At 44.7% G+C, this 19,858-nt stretch overlaps 1 long non-coding RNA gene across 1 annotated transcript in view; it reads right to left on the bottom strand.

Moving 5' to 3' along the window:
* Positions 1-569: 569 nt before the first annotated feature.
* Positions 570-19,858, bottom strand: part of LOC109270725 (uncharacterized) — a 39,657-nt gene continuing 20,368 nt past the window's right edge. The window contains exon 2 of the long non-coding RNA XR_002081665.2: positions 570-884. This is a non-coding gene — a long non-coding RNA (uncharacterized LOC109270725). The remainder of the gene's footprint in view (positions 885-19,858) is intronic.

Here is a 19,858-nt window from a genome sequence, read left to right as displayed (position 1 = left end):
TCTGTCTCTCTGTCCCAAAAATAAATAAAAAACGTTGAAAAAAAATTAAAAAAAAAAATAAAATAAAAAAAATAAAACGTAAGCCTGATATAATCACCAGGTTATGCCCCTTCCATAAAATCCATCCAAAAGTCTGGCAGAGACTGGAAGATTTCACAACGTGACCCCAACTTGCCTCAGTCATCTCTACTTCCAAAGAGGCAGTAATGAATGTGAATGAATGAACAGCACACTCAAAACTCTGGCAGGGCTCACACCCTACAGACATAAGCATCCAAAAAAGCCAGGCCCCAGCAGTGGCCAGAAGGACACAGACTTGGTCTTGCTCTCTACTCTTTGATACTGCTCCGCAGCTCATATCTGTGGGGAATGTACCTAGATTAGCAACCTTCACCTGGGAGGTCTGCAGAGCTCTGGAACCCTCAGTTTTATGGCTCTTCCTAGAACAGTGTGGCTGGGATGCCACCTCCCTAGAACAGGGCTCTGACCCAGAGACCACGGCCACTCCCACAAGTGGTTGGGGCCCCAATCCAACATAAGCTAAAATCATTTATTTATACAAAAATTCATTTCTGTAGAATTTGGGCTTTAATCTGTGGGCTTGTGGCCTCTTTGGGTCCAGAGGGATTTTCTCAAGTTCTGAGCCAGAGGTGTCCTTAGTTCATTACCCTCAGGTGCCACTCAATTCCCCCAGCTCCTGGGGCAGTATCAATGACAAATAAGCCTCTCAAAATGATGCCAAGTCTTATCATCTTCAGGAAGGATTTTCAGGATGCCCTTCTTACCTTTCCTGGTCCCAAGGAGTGCATGTCTCAGGGCTTCAGTTGTAGTCACTAGCTGGGCAAATCCAAAGGAGACTCAGTTTTGAAGGTTCATCCTGCAGTCTGTAGGCAGTCAGAAAAAGATATGTATGGGAATATAAAACACAGTTTGGTAATTTCTTTAAAAGTTAAACATGGGGCACCTGGGTGGCTCAGTTGGTTGAGCGCTGACTTCAGCTCAGATCATGATCTCACAGTTCTGTGGGTTCGAGCCCCACAATGCGCTCTGTGCAGACGGCTCGGAGCCTGGACCCTGCTTCAGATGCTTTGTCTCCCTCTCTCTGCCCCTCCCCTGCTCACGCTCTGTCTCTGTCTCTCAAAAATAAATAAACATTTTTTAAAAATTTAAGTAAAATAAAAGTTAAACATATATCTGTCATGGGAATACAAGCTGGTGCAGCCACTCTGGAAAACAGTATGGAGGTTCCTCAAAAAACTAAAAATAGAACTACCCTATGACCCACCAATTGCACTACTAGGTATTTACCCAAGGGATGCAGGTGTGCTGTTTCAAAGGGACACATGCACCCCAATGTTTATAGCAGCACTATCAACAATAGCCAAAGTATGGAAAGAGCCCAAATGTCCATCAATGGATGAATGGATAAAGAAAATGTGGTACATATATACAATGGAGTATTACTCGGCAATCAAAAAGAATGAAATCTTGCTATTTGCAACTACATGGATGGAACTGGAGGGTATCATGCTAAATGAAATTAATCAGTCAGAGAAAGACAAATATCATATGACTTCACTCATATGAGGACTTTAAGAGACAAAACAGATGAACATAAGGGAAGGGAAACAAAAATAATATAAAAACAGGGCGGGGGACAAAACATAAGAGACTCTTAAATATGGAGAACAAACAGAGGGTTACTGGAGGGGTTGGGAGGGGGGATGGGCTAAATGGGTAAGGGGCACTGAGGAATCTACTCCTGAAATCATTGTTGCACTATATTCTAACTAATTTGGATGTAAATTTAAAAAATAAAATGAAATGAAATGAAATGAAATAAAATAAAATAAAATAAAATAAAATAAAATAAAATAAAATAAAATAAAATAAATAAATGCATGCATGTGCACGCACACACACACAAGATGGAGGTTTTCAAAGGTAGAAGTACTCAGGTAGAAAAATAAAAGAAAAATATGAAAAAAAACCCATACATCTGTCATATGACATGACCATTTCATTCCTAGAGATTTACTCAAGAGAAATAAAAGCACATATTCACACAAACACTTGTACACAAATATCCATAGCAACTTAATTTGTAGTAGCCTGAAAGTGGAAACAACCCAAATGTCCATTGATAGGTAAAGAGATAGCCAAATTGTTGTATCATTCATGCAATAGAATACTACTTAGCAATGAAAAGAAATTAACTGTTAATATATACAATATGGATGAATCTCAAAACAATTATGCTGACTGATAAGAAGAACAAATAAAAATATTACATACTAGATGAGTTCATTTATGTAAATTTCAGACAATGCAAACTAATCTACAGTGACAGGGCAACAGATGGGTGGTTGACTACAGAGAGTGGGGATGGGAGGGAGGGATGACAAAGGGACATGAGGAAACTTTTGGGAGTGATGGATATACTCATTATGTTGATTGTGGTTATGGTATTACAGGTGGTCACATGTGTTAAAACTCACTATATTGTGTACTTGAAGTATGTTCAGTTCATATATATTAATATATCTTAATAAAGTTTATATACATTAATTATAACAATAAAGCTATTTAAAAAGAAGAAGAAGAAAGGGCAGAGTCTCCCTGTATCCCCATTGTGGTCTTCTGTTGCCCTCAGGATATAAGAAGCACCCAGCTCAGTCTGCAAGTCCTTTCTAGCAGCCTGGTCACCCTTTCCAGCCTCATCTCTTGTATCTCTCTTGTGTGGCAATGAATCAGTTGTGGCTCCCTGAATGTACCATGCTATTCTACACTTGTGCGTGCTGTGCCCACTGCCAGCAGGGCTGTCTCCTGCCTCAACCACCCAGAAAACTCCTACTCCATTGTCAAGGCCCTGCTCAGTAGTGCCCTCTCCACAGAAGCCTTCCCAGCCCTAGCAGGTCACTGTGAACAGCAACTTCCTCTGTACTCCACAGTCCAGGTACACAATTTGCTGTTAGCATCCATTCATCCCAGCAGACTATGGGCTCCTTGAGGCTAGCGACAGCATCACATACATCCCTGTCTTGTCTGTGCCAGGCCCATGAGCATCCGTGAGGCTTTATTCAGTGAATTTAATATGCCCAAGAAAGTGGGGTGGGTCAGCATGGGGTGGGGCATGAGAGATTCAGAACAGGAGCTAAGAGGTGGGAAGAGACAGGAAGGGCAGAAGGCACAGCCTCCAAGGAGAGGCAGACTGCTTCCCTATAAAGAGAAGAGATTATACTATTAGGACTCAGCCAGAGCCTCAGGTGGGTGGGGTTGGGTAAGGTGGGCCCCCTTACTCCCCACACAAGGAGCTGAGGACTCTGCTCCAAGGCTCATCAGGAAATTCAAACAACTGTTTGTTTGCCTGCATTCCCCAGGCCTGGTGAAAAATGGCACCAGAGACTCCATCTGCAGCTAACAGCTCCGAGGGGTGGAATGGGCGGCAGGCCCCTCAGTGACTCCTGGACACAGTAAGAGAGAGAAACACTGCAAAAGGAACCCCATGAGCCCTGATGACTTGAGTAACTGCCCAGCAGTCCTGGCCACCTCTTCCTCCATGGGTTGGGGGGTCCTACGCAGCCTTCTGACTGGATGACTGTGTGGGGGCAACCCTTTCTCCATTTAGCCCTGCAGCCTTGGCATTCCCATTCAGCTGTAACCTATTAGGAGCTGGGCTACACAGGTGGAAGAGAGCTCCCACTCTTCCTGATCAATCAGGGAACAGTGCCAGGGACTAGTACAGTCGGCCCAGAGGAAATCAGTCTTCGGGATCAAATCTGGGAGAATAAATACCCAGCAATGATGGGTATTCCCACAAGCATCTAGATTGGTAACTAGAGACACATGTGTGTGCCAGGGGCTGAAAGTCCCTGCACCACTGGAGCACACTCAGGAGGAGGGACAACCAAGAGCCAGAGGCACTGCCCCGGGGTAACAAGTCTGGGCCCAAGTCAGAAATGCATCATTTGTCCAATGATCATCAAACTATTTTCTGATGCCACAGGCAGATAATCATAAGTGAAATTCTTCTTTCAAAATACAAGTTATACCACCGGGGCTGATCCCATTATTTACTCTTGAGCAGAACCAGCCATGACCTTGTTGCTCTTGGGTCCCATCCAAGCTGGTTAAGTAACTGGCTTCCCACCAAAGGGCTCATTAAAGGTCAGCCTCTCTTAGAAGGTATCTTGTGGCACCTCTCTTGGAGATGGGCCTTCTAATGTCACATTGTTTGAAAATTTGTCAAGCTGGCATCCCAAAGTGAGATCCTACAAACTCATTCTTAAGCCTACACACTCTAGCTTAGAAAAGTTGCTAAGACTCTTGGCACCTTGGCATCTTCGATGGCAAAGCGTCTGTAATTCACTTCTTTTCTTTCAATCCACAAATGTTCTTAGGTTCCTGCTGCATGTGGAGCACTGTGCTAGCTATCTCAAAGAAGAGAGATGAATACCTTACCAGATAGAGGCTTGCAGCCAGCACTCAGACACTCACTGACCCTCACAGCCTGAGAGCCAGGTCCAGTGAGAGTGCTTAGGGATGTCGAAAGTGAGGGCAAGGGCAAAGGGCTCACAGCACAGAGGCCACACAACACAATTCAGAGTGCTCTATGAACTGATCAAAGATGTTCCAGAGCAGGTGTAGCGGGAGCAAAGTGGGAACGGCATCTGGATTATGTCATTATCATTCATATCTCACTCTCCAGCAGAATTAGATGAGCTGGTCTTTCTACCGGGAGTGTCAAGGGTCAGGGAAGGCTTTGTGGGGAGGGGCTGTTTCAACAGTCTCCGAGTAATAAAAAGAGGTTTGCCAGACGGATAAAGGGTGAAAGGGAAGCCCAGGCCAAGAAAACAAGATGAGCAAATCTGAGAGAAATGTCTTAAGATATGAGATAAGATGTGCCTTAAAAGAAGTACAAACTTTGCTATTCAAAGAATTCCAGAGAAATTCCCCAAATTAAAAAAAAAAAAAAAAAAAAGATGCAGTAATATTGGCCTCTTGATACAGGAATGTGCGCCTGAGTCTGGCACTGGCCTAATTCTCCTCCCTCTGTCTCTGCAGAGAATTTCTTGGAGATAGCTAATGCTAAAAGCCCTTGTTAATGTTTTCTTCCAAAGACACACCGATTCCCCACTGGATAATTAGGATGTAGCTGAACCTTTGGAGAACAGTTGTTTTCTCTAAAGGGTATAAACTGCGGCAGTCCAGGGACTGACTAGGGCTCCTTAATTGATGTATTTTATCTGCATTTGAATCTCATATTCTATTTTGTAAGGGCATGCACCTTCTTTTTTTTTTTTTTTTTTTTAAGCTGTTTGAGCTTATTTAAAGAGCTGTCTATTTTATACATTCATATGAGTAAAACGGCATAAAGTGCCGCATTTGATAAGAAAGTGGTTGCATTATACAATGTAGTCTATAATGATTTTGGATCATAGAACTGCTCTTTCTTCCAGACCTGGGCTGCTCTATAGCCAGTGCAATGATTTCCAAACTGCTCTCTACCCCACCCGATGGAAATCTAGAAAGGTCTCTCTAGGCAGGGACCGTGCAATACACATTGTCAGAGTGGACGTGTCCAGACCTCACCTCCCAGGGAACTGATATAAGGGCCATAGAGACAGGAATGACTGAGGTTAAGCTCAGGAAAGGACAGGGGGTTCCCTAACCAACACCAAATGGTCTGAAGGGACAGGATACTGCAGTGTCATCTGAGTTTTGGTAGCTCTTATTTTTTCTAATTTTTATTATTATTTTTTTTAGAGAGAGAGAGTGCATGCGAGTGAGGGAGAGGGGCTGAGGGAGAGGGAGGGGGAGAGAGACAGAGAGAGAGAGAGAGAGAGAGAGTGTCTTAAGCAGGCTCCACACTCAGCACAGAGCCTGACATAGGGCTCGACGTGGGGTTTGATCCCATGACCCTGGGATCACAACTTGAGCCAAAATGAAGAGTCATATGCTCAACCAACTGAGCCACCCAGGCGCCCCTTTTGGGAGCTCTTATTAAGAAGAAAATGTTATTGGGGCTTCTGGGTGGCTCAGTCAGTTAAGCGTATGACTTCAGCTTGGGTCATGATCTCACTGTTTATGGGTTCAAGCCCCACATCAGGCTCTGTGCAGGCAGCTCGGAGCCTGACAACTGCTTCAGACTCTGTGCCTCCCTCTCTCTCTGCCACTCCCCTGCTCAAGCTCTGTCTCTCTCTCTGTCTCTCAAAAATAAATAAACATTAAAAAGAATTATAAAAAAAAAAAAGAAGAAGAAGAAAACGTTATCCACAGAAAACAGGTCTGTGACCTTGGAAACAGAAAACCCTCTGGTGTCAGGGAGAACTGTTGTGAGCTGGGCTGGCAGGGGTGGCCAGGTGGGGGGCTGTAATGGAGTGGGAAGAAAGGTCAGAATTGACTCTAGGAAGAGCCTGCTTAGCCCCCAGGGGAGTCTCTTGTTGCAGCTTCCCATGATGGGGATGGACACTCCTGGCCTCCTGGCCCCAGGAAGCCAGTTCCTCTGGGAAGGGACACTCACCAGTAGCCTTCTAGACCCAGGGGGAGTGATTTTCCCAGAAGTTCAGCTCGTGAGCCAAGGCACCCCAAACCATCTGCAGTCCAATACCCTAATAGGCCTAATGGCACTTCCAGAGATACTACTGAGGCCATGGTCCAGACTTCCTGAGAGGCTCTTCATGCTCCCCAGCACTAGAGCTGCTGGTCAGGCGCCTCTCCTGAGAAGTGAAGTGACTTATGTAAGGTCAAATAGCATGAGAAGATCTGCCAACTTCTGTTTTAGGAAATATAGTTGCTGAAAATAACAAAAACTGCTGGCTGAAACATGAAAAATGCCTTCTTGAGAACAATGAAGAACTGGAGAAAGAAAAAAGAATATGGTCAAAATGGAAGGAGAGGCAAAAACCTAGAGAAGTGAGGAAAACTGAAGTCCTTCTGGCTCTCTGCTAATATAGGCATATCTGAATATCAATTTTAATGGCCTTGAGGGGCAATGTGGATAAATGTCAAAACTCAGGACCTGACCCAAGTAAGGAATCTACCAAAAGACACTCCCAGATTAAATTGGTACCCAGAGAATGAAAAAGAAGGGGAAGGGGCTGTTCCTGAGAAGTTACACCATCAGCTGACTTTCACACAGAGTAGCAGCCCAAATTCACATCATTGGGATGGTTCAAAAAACCCAAAGTCATGAATTTAGTTCAAAGTACTCCTGCACTGCTAATACTGTGGGGCACCTGGCAGAAGGATGTGTAAATCTTACCTGGGGGAAGGCATCTTCATCCTAAGCCTCAACAAATACCCACTAATAAATTTTCCAATATACTGAGTGGTACACAAGCTAGAAATAACCAAGCACACGAGGAAACAATGAACAAGAACCAGAAGAGACAGCACATAGCCCACATGAACCTACACCTTCAAATGACAGGATTGCCAAGCACAGATTATAAACCAACCATATTTAATATGTTTTTTTTTTTTTTTTTTTTTTATTCAACGTTTTTTTATTTATTTTTGGGACAGAGAGAGACATAGCATGAACGGGGGAGGGGCAGAGAGAGAGGGAGACACAGAATTGGAAACAGGCTCCAAGCCATCAGCCCAGAGCCTGACGTGGGGCTCGAACTCACAGACCGCGAGATCGTGACCTGGCTGAAGTCGGACGCTTAACCGACTGCGCCACCCAGGCGCCCCCATATTTAATATGTTTAATGAAATAGAGGACAAGTTTGGAAATATCTGCAAAAAATAGGAAATTATAAAGAATGACCTAACAGATCTGAGAAAGAAGCAAACAGAACTTCCAGAAACAAAAATATTATAACTGTAATTTTAAAATGCAGTGGAAGATTAGATTTAGCTAAAGGGGCCATTTGCAAACTGGCAGATGGATGAGAAAGAAAGCAAGAGGAATGAGCAGAGAGAGACCAAAAGACAGAAAATATGGAATCCACATACTGCAAAATTCATCCCTTTAAAATGTACAATTTAGAGGCACCTGGGTGGCTCAGTTGGTTAAGTGTCTGACTTTGGCTCAGGTCATGATCTCACGGTTCATGGGTTGGAGCCCCGTATCTCTATGCTGACAGCTCAGAGCCTGGAGCCTGCTTCGGATTCTTGTGTCTCCCTCTCTCTCTGCCCCTTCCGCACTTGCACTCTATCTCTCTCTCAAAAATAAATAAACATTTTTTAAAAATTAAATAAATAAAATATATAATTTAGTAGTCTTTAGTGTATTAACAGAGTTATGCAACCACCACCACTACCTAATTTTAGAATATTTTCATTACCTGAAAAAGAAACTCCATACCATTAATAATCACTCCCCATTCTCTCCTACCCCCAGACCCTGCAGGTCTATTGTCTCTGTGGACTTGCCTATTCTGGATATTTCATATAAATGGAGTCATACAATAAGTGGCCTTTTGTGTCTGGTTTCTTTCACTTGGCATAGAGTTTTCAGAGTTGATCCCTGTTGTAGCTGTAGCCATACTTCATTCCTTCAATGGCTGGGTAATGTTGCATTGTGTGGATATGCCATTTTTATTTGTCCATTCATCTGTTGATGGACATTTGGGTTGTTTCTACTTTTTGGCTATTAAGAAGCATGTTGCTATAAACATTTGCATTTAAAAAAAGAAAAAAATACAGAGGAAGGGCTCAGAGACATGGAAAAGAATGGCCTAAGATTCTCCTCTAGAAGGAGAGAGAGACTGGAGAGGCAATTCTTTTTTTTTTTTTTTTTTTAATTTTTAAAAAATGTTTATTTATTTTTGAGAGAGAGAGACAGAGTGTGAGCAGGGAAGGGGCAGAGGGAGAGGGAGACACAGAATCCAAAGCAGGATCCAGGCTATGAGCCATCAGCACAGAGCCAGATGCAGGGCTCAAACTCACAGGTCAGGAGATCATGACCTGAGTGGAAGTCAGAAGCTTAACCAACTGAGCCACCCAGGCGCCCCTGGAGAGAGGCAATTCTTGAAGAGATACTGGCTTAGAATTTTTCAGAACTGATAAGAGGTGCCATTCAGAGATAAGAATACCAAGAAAATTCAAGCAGGATTTTAAAAAGGAAGAGGAAAATAAAGAAACACATATAGTAAATTGCAGAACACAAACATAAGAGACAGAGACAGAGACAGTGACAGAGAAGAGAGAGAGAGAATAGCAAAGAAAAAGCAGCATACCATATACCAACAGCTCATTTGTCAATGGCAACAGTAGAAGCTGGGGGTGGAAGGGACCAGACAACCCAGAATTCTTCAACCAGGGAAAACATCTTCCATGAATGACCACAAAGCAAACACATTTTCAGACAAACAAAAACTGAGAGCATGTGTAACCGGAGAACTCTCATTAAAGGATATTGTAAAGAATGTATGTTGGGCAGAAAGAAAATGATCCCAGATGGAAGATCTGAGATATAAGAAGACGTGAAGAGCCAAAAAAGTAGTAAATATGTGTGTAAAACTAAACAAATGTTGGCTTATACTATAATGATAATTACAAGGTCTTGTGAGGTTATAGCAAAACAAGACAGAATTAAAGCACAAAACATATAATGAAGGGGAAAACAGAGTTAAGATGCTTTAAAGTTCTGCACTACCAAAGAGGAAGGTAAAGTAACTAGCTAACTTTAGGCCTTGGTAAGTATACATGTGGTAATTTCAAGGTAACCACTAAAAGGAAAAAGAAAAAGAAACACAATGTGTAACTTCTAATTAGTAGAGGAGAAAAAAAGACAGTAATAATACTAAAAAAAAAAAAAAAAAAAAAAAATCAGTCCATAAGAGAAACACAAAAAAGAAGAATAAAAAGCACAAAATAGGATAAAGGATTAAACATCACATTGTGTGTGTGTGTGTGTGTAATGGAGCCGGGTTTTGTTCCCTGCTCCACACGGCTGTGGAAAGTCACCCTCCCTCCCCAGGGGACCCCCACTGCCTCCTGACACAGCCCCCACACTACTTGTCCACTTTAGACATCTGAACGCTACCAGGCTTCACAGCCTGCCCCTTCCGGTGCCCTCTCCCACAACCCCCAGCAGTGCTGGGCTCCCTGAGGCAAGAGACTCAGACACCGCATTAACAACTGCCTGGTGCAGCAATACCTCCATTCACTCCTCAAAGCTACTCCACAAGTTGGTGTTAACATCATCCCAGTTTCATTGATGAGGAAACTGAGGCTTTGAGAAATGAACTAACTTGCCCAAGGTTGCCCAACTATAAAAGCAGCAAACCTGGCTTTGTTTGTCTGACTCAGAGGTCCCGTGCCCTTAAGCATTAAGCTAGCTAGCTTTCAAGGTTGTTGTTGTTGTTGTTGTTGTTGTTGTTGTTGTTGTTGTTTCAGTTGTGGTAAAATACACATAACATAAAATTTACCATCTTAGCCATTTAAAAAATTTTTTTTAATATTGATTTTAAGAGAGAGAGACAGAGCACAAGTAGGAGAGGGGCAGAGAGACAGAGGGAGACAGAATCTGAAGAAGGTTCCAGGCTCCGAGCTGTCAGCAGAGTCGGACGTGGGAGCCTGAACTCACTGACCTGAGCCAAAGTTGGACGTTTAATTGACTAAGCCACCCAGGCACCCCCATCTTAGCCATTTTTAAGTGTCCAGTTCCATGGCATTAAAGTACATTCACACTGTTACATAACCATCACCACCATTCATCTCCAAACTTCTTTACATCTTACAAAGCTGAAACTCTGTGCCCATCTAACAACTTCCCCCTTCCCAAGCACAGCTTGGGAGACCAGGGCACATTCTCCTGGATCTTGGCATGTACAGCATTCATGCCTGTGCTGTGTAACCCTCCCAGCCACATGCTCTCCTTGTGTGTGAAGCAACAGGGAAGTTTCTGTAGGCATGGGCCTGGGTGGTCTAAAGGCTTTAGACCTGGGTGGTCTAAAGGCTGGTTCTGAATTTAGGAGTTGTCTTATGTGGACCTTCTTACCCCTCTCACCTTCAGAGGTGAACACTGGCTTCTATTAACCCCAAGTCTCCAGCCTGGACAGTGGTATGTACCTCTGTACCATCACACAGAGTTTTAGAATTCCTTTCCAGAATTCATAACAAAACTATACACTGCAAACCTCCCACCATTCCGCCAAGACTCAGACCCAATTGAAGCAATCCATATAGATACGGTGCTGTGTGGATGACACCAGGTGCTGAGGGGCTATGATGCAATGAGGAAGGTACAGACCTGTCTGTGTCCAGAAGGAGCTGACAATCGAGGTGGAGAGATAAGTCCCGTGGAAAAGCTATGAAGACGGAAATGGGATGAGGCCTAATTACCAGTTTCAGGCCACAGGGGAAGAGGTTCTGCAAGACCGAGCCTTGGACACAGGGTTAGTACATCTGAGGGTGCCAAGGCAGGAGCAGGCCCAACCAGCTGACAGAAACTGAAATGCAAGCTGGCTCATGAGAGACCAAGTGCAGGGGGTACTCGTGTACACAAAACTGAGGGATGAGAAAAGTGCACACCAGGTAAAGGGTATGGATGTCCCTGAGGCCACCAGCCTGTCTGGGTGGACGGAGGCTAGATGAAAGAGCCAGGTAAAAGAAGCTGAGGTTGGAAGTGGGCCAGGCTGATGACATCAGGCTGAGAAACTTGGGTCTTCATGGGGACAGTGAGGCATTGTGGAGGGCCTGATGAGTGCAGGACTGAAGGGAATATACATCAGGTAGCCCCTACTTTCTTTCCTCCACAGTCTCAGTACTATGTACTGAGCCCTGAACCCTACAGGAGCACTTCCTTTCTGAACCCAACAAAGGGCATAAGAAAAAATAAAGCCCAGATCCATCTCACAAAGGGAAAACCAGCCTCTCCCAAACCTAGTTCTTCAACTTACACCCAAGACCTTAAGTATGCTCTTTAAAACCTTTCACCCATTGAAGTTCCTTTTCTTTGAAACCATAAAAGAACATGGGACTAGTTTGTCCTTTTGGCAGGAAAATCCCACATGCAACTTGCCACATTTATAGAGTGGAAACTGCTGGCCTGGGAGCCTGGGTCCTTTGTGGACCCAGGGATTAAGGCACTCTGTGATGAGCCAGTTGAGTGATCTTGGACAGGTCACTGAATCTTATGAAACCTCAGTTTGCTCACTCCTGGTATGATGATAACAACAGCTGGTCCCACTCAGAAAGACTGCCTCCCTTCCATACACGTGGGTTGTTGCAAGTGACAACAAGGATGTCAGGCAGGTTGAGATTCCAGTTGGTTTTTAGAACCCTAAGAGTGGTTGTCTCTCCCACTGGGGAGTTCCAGATCCTTTGGCTGTCACTACAGGAAACAGATGTCAGGGAAGGCAAATTATCACCAGAACCACATGACCATCAAGCGCGGAATGGCCTCAAAAGGATGTCGTCTGGTCTTTGCCTCCATGACCAATGCCAGAGGGAAACACCAGAGCATCCAAAGCACGATCCCCACCAAGTGCTTGAGTGTCCAGCAAGAAGTCAGAGGCTGAATAGTTTATGAGACATCAGAGACTGGAACAGGATGGTGGCTTCATGAAGAGGTAGAGATGGAGGTGTGGTGGGGAGAAGACAGTACTGACCCAGAGCACTAGGAATCTTGAAAGAAAATGAACCTAGATTCTTACCTCACATCAGATACAAAATTTAAAATGGATCACTGACTTAAAGGTAAGAACAAAAACTACAAAATGAGTAGAATAAAATATAGGAGAAATTCTTGATGGCCTTGGATTTGGCAAAGATTTCCTACACAGTACACAATAGTACAGGCTTTAAAAGATAAAAATCAAGGGGCGCCTGGGTGGCTCAGTTGGTTAAGCATCCGACTTCGGCTCAGGTCATGATCTCGCGGTCTGTGAGTTCGAGCCCTGCGTCAGGCTCTGTGCTGAGAGCTCACAGCCTGGAGCCTGTTTCAGATTCTGTGTCTCCCTCTCTCTCTGACCCTCCCCCATTCATGCTCTGTCTCTCTCTGTCTCAAAAATAAATAAACATTAAAAAAAAGATAAAAATCAATATATTGATCTAAAAATCTTCACCGAGATTTTAAACTTTTGTACTTCAAAATACACTGCTACAAAAATGAAAAGGTAAGCCAAAGACTAGGAGAAAATATTTGCAAAGCATACATCCATCTATTAACAAATATAAACATTAGTCTTTTCATTGATATTTCAACATAGTTGTTACCTTGTGCCACTTCGTCACGGAACTTGTCAATAAACTCCAAGGGGGAAATATAACATATTTGAATATATATTTGAAATACAAGCCTTTTGGTGGATAGTTTATAAATATTTATAATACATATAATTTTATATAATACATAACACATTATAATATGCAACATATTTTAATGTATCATAACATATAATATACTATAAATTATAATTATTTTATATATTATATTAATATGAACACCCCAACTTTAAAAGTGGGAAAAAATTTGAAGAAACACTTTACCAGAGAAAATATATAAATGGCAAGTAAACACATGGAAAGATGCTCAACATCATAGTTATTAGGGATATGTAAATTAAAATCATAATGAGATACTACTACACACCCACTAAAATGGCTAAAATTAAAAAGACTTATCATACCAAGTGTTGTCAAGGATATGGGCCAACTATAACTCTCATAGAAATTGTTGGTAGAAATATAAAATGATTCAACCACTTTGGAAAACAGTTTGGCAGGCTTTTACGTTTATTTATTTATTTTGAAAGAAAGAGAGAGAGAAAATCCCAAGCAGGCTCTACACTGTCATCTCGGAACACGACATGGGGCTCAAACCCATGAACTGGGACATCATGATCTGAGCTGAAACCAAGATTCAGATGCTTAGCTGACTAATCCACCCAGGTGCCCCAGTTTGGCAGTTTTTTAAAAATTTAAAATGTACATACACCATATGACGCAGCCATTCCACTCCTAGGTAATTACCCAAGAAAAATAAAAACACACATTCACTCAAACACTTGTACATGAACATTCATAGAAGTTATATTTGTGGTAGCCCGAAACCAGAAACAACTCAATTGTCCATGCACAATTGGATATGGATAAACAAACTGTGGTATATCCACACAATAGACCACTACACAGCAATAAAAAGAAACTATTTATACATGTAATGACATGGATGAACACTAAAATAATGAAGCTATGAAATAAGGCAGAAAAAGTGCACCTACTATGATTCCACATATATACAAATCTAGAAAATGAACTGATCTACAGTGGCTGATAGCAAATCAGTGGTTGGCTAAGTGGGACAGGAAAGACAGGGATGAAGGATTTCAAAGGGGCACAGGAAAATGAGTGATGAATACATTCCTTGTCTTGACTGTGGTAATGGTTTCACAGGGATAGACACATGTCAAACTCATCAAATTGTATGCTTTAAATATATGCAATTTACTGTACATAAGTTATATTTCAATAAAACTGTTCAAAAGAGGGGGAAGAAGGTGTCCACACTTGGCCCCTTGGTGGAGACCAGTCACTCTTCTTCACCTACTCATCCATACCTCTCTCACTTGTTCTAGGGTTCTCAAGGGAAAGGGCTGTATCTTCTGTGTCAAGTCTCCTGTAGAGGAAGAGGGTGACATCATATGATGGAGGAGACTCCTTGGGCAGCAGCAGAAGGCCAGTGGTGATTACATTTGGCTCCTGGAGGAATCTACCCAACCACGGGACATGTACGCCACTGTCATTCCTGCCTTATTTGTGGAATGTGCAACAACTGACTCTGGAAATAGTCCCAACATTGCTGCAGAGCTGGATAAGGAAGAGGGGAGGTGCTGAGCCATGCTTGGCTCTTGAAGGAACTGAACTACCCAGGCTTACCCTTCAGGTTGGGGCTGTCAGACAAGATGGTCATTATATAACCTACAGTGACTCGTCAAATTCTGGAGCCAGAAAGCCAAAGCTATGTGCAAGGTGCTCCTGCATCAACTGGCTAAACCTAGATTCCAATCTTTCCTACGCTGACCTGATTGAAGTCTCTTGAGGTACTGACTCCTGAGGGCTAAACACTTGACTCTATACGAGGGAGTTAATTTCTATGGCATTCAACTAGGCTAAGAATGCAATCCTCCACCCTGTTGTCAGTCCTGCCAACATGTGTGACCTGCCCTCAACCTCTGTGTGTTTTCCTTGATAGCATGAGCCTTACTAAAAGAAAGCTGGATTCAAAAATATCCAACCAGGGGCACCTGAGTGGCTCAGTTGGTTAAGCATCCAACTTCGGCTCAGGTCATGATCTCGCGGTCCATGGGTTTGAACCCCATGTCGGGCTCTGTGCTGACAGTTCAGAGCCTGGAGCCTGCTTTGGATTCTATGTCCCCCTCTCTCTGCCCCTCCCCTGCTCGTGCTCTGTCTCTCTCTCTCAAAAATAAATAAACATAAAAAAAATGTTTCTAAAAAAAAAATCCAACCCTAAAATGGACTTACGTGTTAGGGTTACTACTCACATGACTAAATGAAAAACTGTTTCCTCTACTCACAACACTTCTGATACCAAATGTGTGGGTTTTCTCCTCACCTTAGGCAATTCTGACACTAACTACCCAGAGTTAGTGCAGACCCTGCAGGTTAAGGGCTCAGGCTCACAAGATTGCATATACTTCAGATGCCAACTGAAAGTAGTGGGTGCCCAGGTAACCCACACTTCTGTCCAACTTGGCTATAAATCAAAGGTTCCCATGAGCCCCTTTTCAGGTTCAATAATTTGCTACATGGCTCACAGAACTCAGGGAAACACTTCACTGTTCCCGGTGTATTATAAAGGTCACAACTTGGGAAAAGCCAAATGGAAGAGTTGCATAGAGCAAGGTCTGGGGAAAGGGTATGGAGGTCCCATGCCCTCTCTGGGTGCACCACTCTCCTAGCGCCTCAGTGTGTTCACCAACCCAGAAGCTCTCTGATCCTCCCTTCACTCACAGATTTTATGGAGGCTCCTTTGCAAAGGCACAAATTGATTAAATCATTGGTTGTTGATGTTTAAGTCAATCCCCAGCCGCTTTCTCCTCCCCAGAGATGGGGGAGGGTGCAGGGCAGGGACTGAAGTTTCCAAGGCTCTAATCACATGCTGGTTCCTCTGGAAACCAACCCCCATTCCCCAAGAACCATCTCATCAACATAAATTCAGATATGGTTGCAAGGGCTTATAGGAGTAACAAAAAATACCCCTCTCACCTCTATCACTCAGGAAGCTGCAAGGATTTGAGAAGCTCTGTGCTAGGAACCAGTGACAAAGACCAAATATCTATTTCTTATTATATCACAACATTACAATGACAATTAGACACCTGATGGACAGGCGTTCTGGGTGTTCCTTTAAATCACACACTCTATCACCAGCATCCACAAAATGATCTGGTTTCCAGAAACTGCCTACAGGTAGATTTTCAGGCATGCCTGAGAAGCAGGGTGACTCTTCCAGTGACAGTCATCCTCTCCCCGCTGGGTTCTAATGTGGTTCCATTTCCTTAGGAAGTTCACCTTGATTGTGACAAGGGCCAGGCTGCAGGGACAAGGGGCTGTGCATGGCAGACAGTCTGAGCTTTCTCTCTGGGTCACTATCAGTGCTCCAGTGACCTTTGTGGATGCCACAGGCCTTGCTCTGTTCTCTGGCTCAGGCCCACATCCATGTTCTCTCCTCAGCTCGCTGTCTCTGTAGGCTCAGAACCTGGGATCACTCCCCATCCTCCCACACATTCCTGACTGAGCTCAGCCATCCAAATGGCGGGGAAAGCTTGCTTTCTAGATCTCTCACCCAAGAGACACTGGCTAACAACTCACCACCTGGCCAGATAACCAGGCAAAGTCTGATGAATTTTAATTAAAATCATGTGCCCAGAATGGCCATCCCAATAGGCAAGGCAAAACTAGAAGGCCTCTCTTCTAACCAAGCACTTGTCCAGGGCTCACATTGGCACAGCACGTTTCCCATTTGTGTTGTAACAGAATACAGTCTTCCCAGGAGAGCTTTGGTCCCTGCTGGCATTCAGAGAAATAAGGGTGTGAACAAGAGGGCACTAAAGCCAACTGTAGTCATGTGTGGAAGGACACAGAGCTCTGCTATCTGTCTCAGTGCCCCAGTACCTGGCCTTTAATGTGTTCCACACACAGATGTACATCTATGCAGCACAGGGTGGAGGGGGCATCAGGGACCTGACCTGATTAGGAACTCAGGCCCCTGATCAAATATTTACTGGGCCCTTACTATGTGATGTTACTGTGGATTCAGCCTCATTCAGATGGATGAGGCCCCTGCCCTCATGGTTCTCACAGCCTCAGCCCTGTAACATTAGCCCTGAGAGGTCATGAAGCAAGAACAGGGCTGACCAGGTTGGATACCAGAAGCAGCCCAGGTAGAACTCCAAAATCCCATCCCTGAGTGAAGGGAGAAAGAACTCAGGACAGGATAGGGCAAGGCCAGATACAGGAAGAAGCAGTCGACACCTCAGCCAAAAGCAAAGAGATGTGTATAGGGAGTATATCTGTGAGTGAGCAGGTGAGTGAGTGAGTGAGTGAGTGAGTGAGTGAGTGAGTGTGTGAATTCTGGTAGGATTTAGCAAGTGGCCAAGGCTGGCTGGGTGCCAAGGGAGTCTAAAGAGAGTGAGGGCCCCCACCAGAGCTTCTCCCGAAGGCTTGATGTGCTGCTCTTGGCCTTAGCAGGGCAGCTCCTGTACTAGCCTTGGGCCAGAGGTCCAGCAATGTGGGCTGGGAGCAAAGGCTGGGCTTTCAGGGATGTAGTGAGGAGTACACAAGTGAGCAGAGAAGTTCAGAAGGTGGGCCTGACAATGCAAGCAGCACACGATAGTCAGGACTATAGACCATGGCTACATCTCCCACACATTTTCTGCTGAGATGCACATGAACCAGAAACCCTTAATTGCTGCAACTGGCCTCCAGGCTCTGCTTTTCACTCACCACTTGCCTCCCATCCCCCTTCCCTAGACTTTGGACTTCTTGGCTTGTGCCCAATTAGAGCTTGCCTTGTGAACTACACATCAGACTTGGACTTCCATGGCCTGCCTCCTGGGTAGCCCCAGTTCACCCACCCTCTTCATCCTCCTGCTATTATGGCTCCTATCTGATGCAGCTCTGACTCCCACCCCACACTCACCTGCCAAACTATCAAAGTAGCTGGTTGTGCCCCACAAGGCTTTCTTAACTCTAGTTGATGGGAGTTGGTCAAGAAAGATCAATGATGGCGTGGCTCTAGGGAAGAGAGCAAAGTACAGGGACTTTTGTTACGAAATTAGGGGTCACTCAGGAGCTGAATGGGGAGGGGACCAAGGACACCTGAACAGGCATGGGCTGGAGGCAGGTCTACCTCAAGATTCAAGAGACAGAGTTGGGGGGCACTCATGACTGAATTTGGGAAGCCTCCTGGAGACCCCAGGAGTTGAGGTGAAAGGTGTCAAGAGTCACTAAGTGGGGCTTGAGGCCAGGAACCTAAGAGACTGCAGGGAACTCAGCTGGGGACAACTATCAAATTGGGCATCTTTCTCATCTGGGCTTTCTGTGCTCTTGTCCCAAGGCATCTCAGAGATACTGCTGGCCCCTAAAGGTCGAGCAAAGCAAAGAAGACAGATGGGACAGGACAGCAGGAAGAAGAGCCACAGTGACCAAGACAGCTCCACACTTGGGGTAAAGAAGCCTGTTGGGTGCTCTGAAGAGAGTGCTACCTTGCTCACCTTACAGCCTGAGCTACATTCTCGCCGGGGCATGGCACACCGTGGGTATAGCACTTCAGAAGATTTCCTTACTTCCTGCAGGTCACAAAGATACAGTTAGTAAATCTTGCCCTGAGGAATTTCAGATTAACTGCTCCCATCTGTTCATCACCCAAAATCCGGAGCAGAGTTGGGACAAGACATGAGACATGTAACGATTCCAGATTCCAGGATCTCAGATATCAAAGAGTTAATTTGATTTCAGAAACATGTCATCAACTCCCAAGGAGAATGTGGCTCCAAGGCTCCTAATAAGTGAGAATGACAAGGCGATGCCAGCACCCACCAGTCCTACAAGTGCCATCCACAACCGCCTGCAGCTGCATGGCACAGGCTAACCAAGGTGAAGACGGAGAGCAGCCTAGCGCCAAGCCAGGCTCTGCCAGTTTACTGCAGGATCCTGGACAGATCACTTCTCTCCTGGCCTCAGTTCCGGATCTGTAAAAGCCTTCTGCCCTGTGTCAGGCTACCTGGGGCAATCCTGCCCACTGAGCATGGCTTGCTCTGCACAGGCTGAGCTCTGGGTAAAGGCTGTCTGGGCCATTCACCTCCCCCCATCCGAGAAACTGAACTTCCTCTAAACCTCTGTGGCTTGTGGAAGGCTCAGCCAGCACAGAGCACTCAGGGGCCTTCCTCTGGAAGCAGCCAATTCTAGCCGTGTGGCCCTAAGTGACCAAGGATGGCTAGCTGAAAGGAGAACAGAGAAAGGAGAACCAGACTCAGAGAACACTGTTTCTGCCCCCAGACCACTGGGCTCAGCACTGCCAGACTCCCTGCTGTTCTTGGGGGAGACAGTAGTTTGAACTGACAGCCTCTAGGGCTTCTATACACTGGGGCCTCGACTGAGTGACTGCCCTGCTCTGTGCCTCAGTTTCTCCACCTGCAAGTGGCTCGGTTGTGAGGATTAAATAAGGAGATGTGTTAAACAAGTGTCACAGAAATGTAATTTCCCTCCTTGCTTTTCTTCTAACCTCACAGCCACCTTCCCTCAGGCAGGGCGAGCTGCGGCTCTGCTGCTCTGTTTATCATAAGACAAATTCAGAACCTGACCCCCAGATTCTGGGTGAATCAGTTAAGAAATGACTATAAAAATGCGTGGCTACGTTAGGAATAAATAAACATGT

This window comes from Panthera pardus, unplaced genomic scaffold, assembly GCF_024362965.1.
Source record: "Panthera pardus isolate Hobbes unplaced genomic scaffold, ASM2436296v1 HiC_scaffold_19, whole genome shotgun sequence".
Lineage (NCBI taxonomy): Eukaryota > Metazoa > Chordata > Mammalia > Carnivora > Felidae > Panthera > Panthera pardus.
This window is presented reverse-complemented; position numbering and strand designations above follow the sequence as displayed.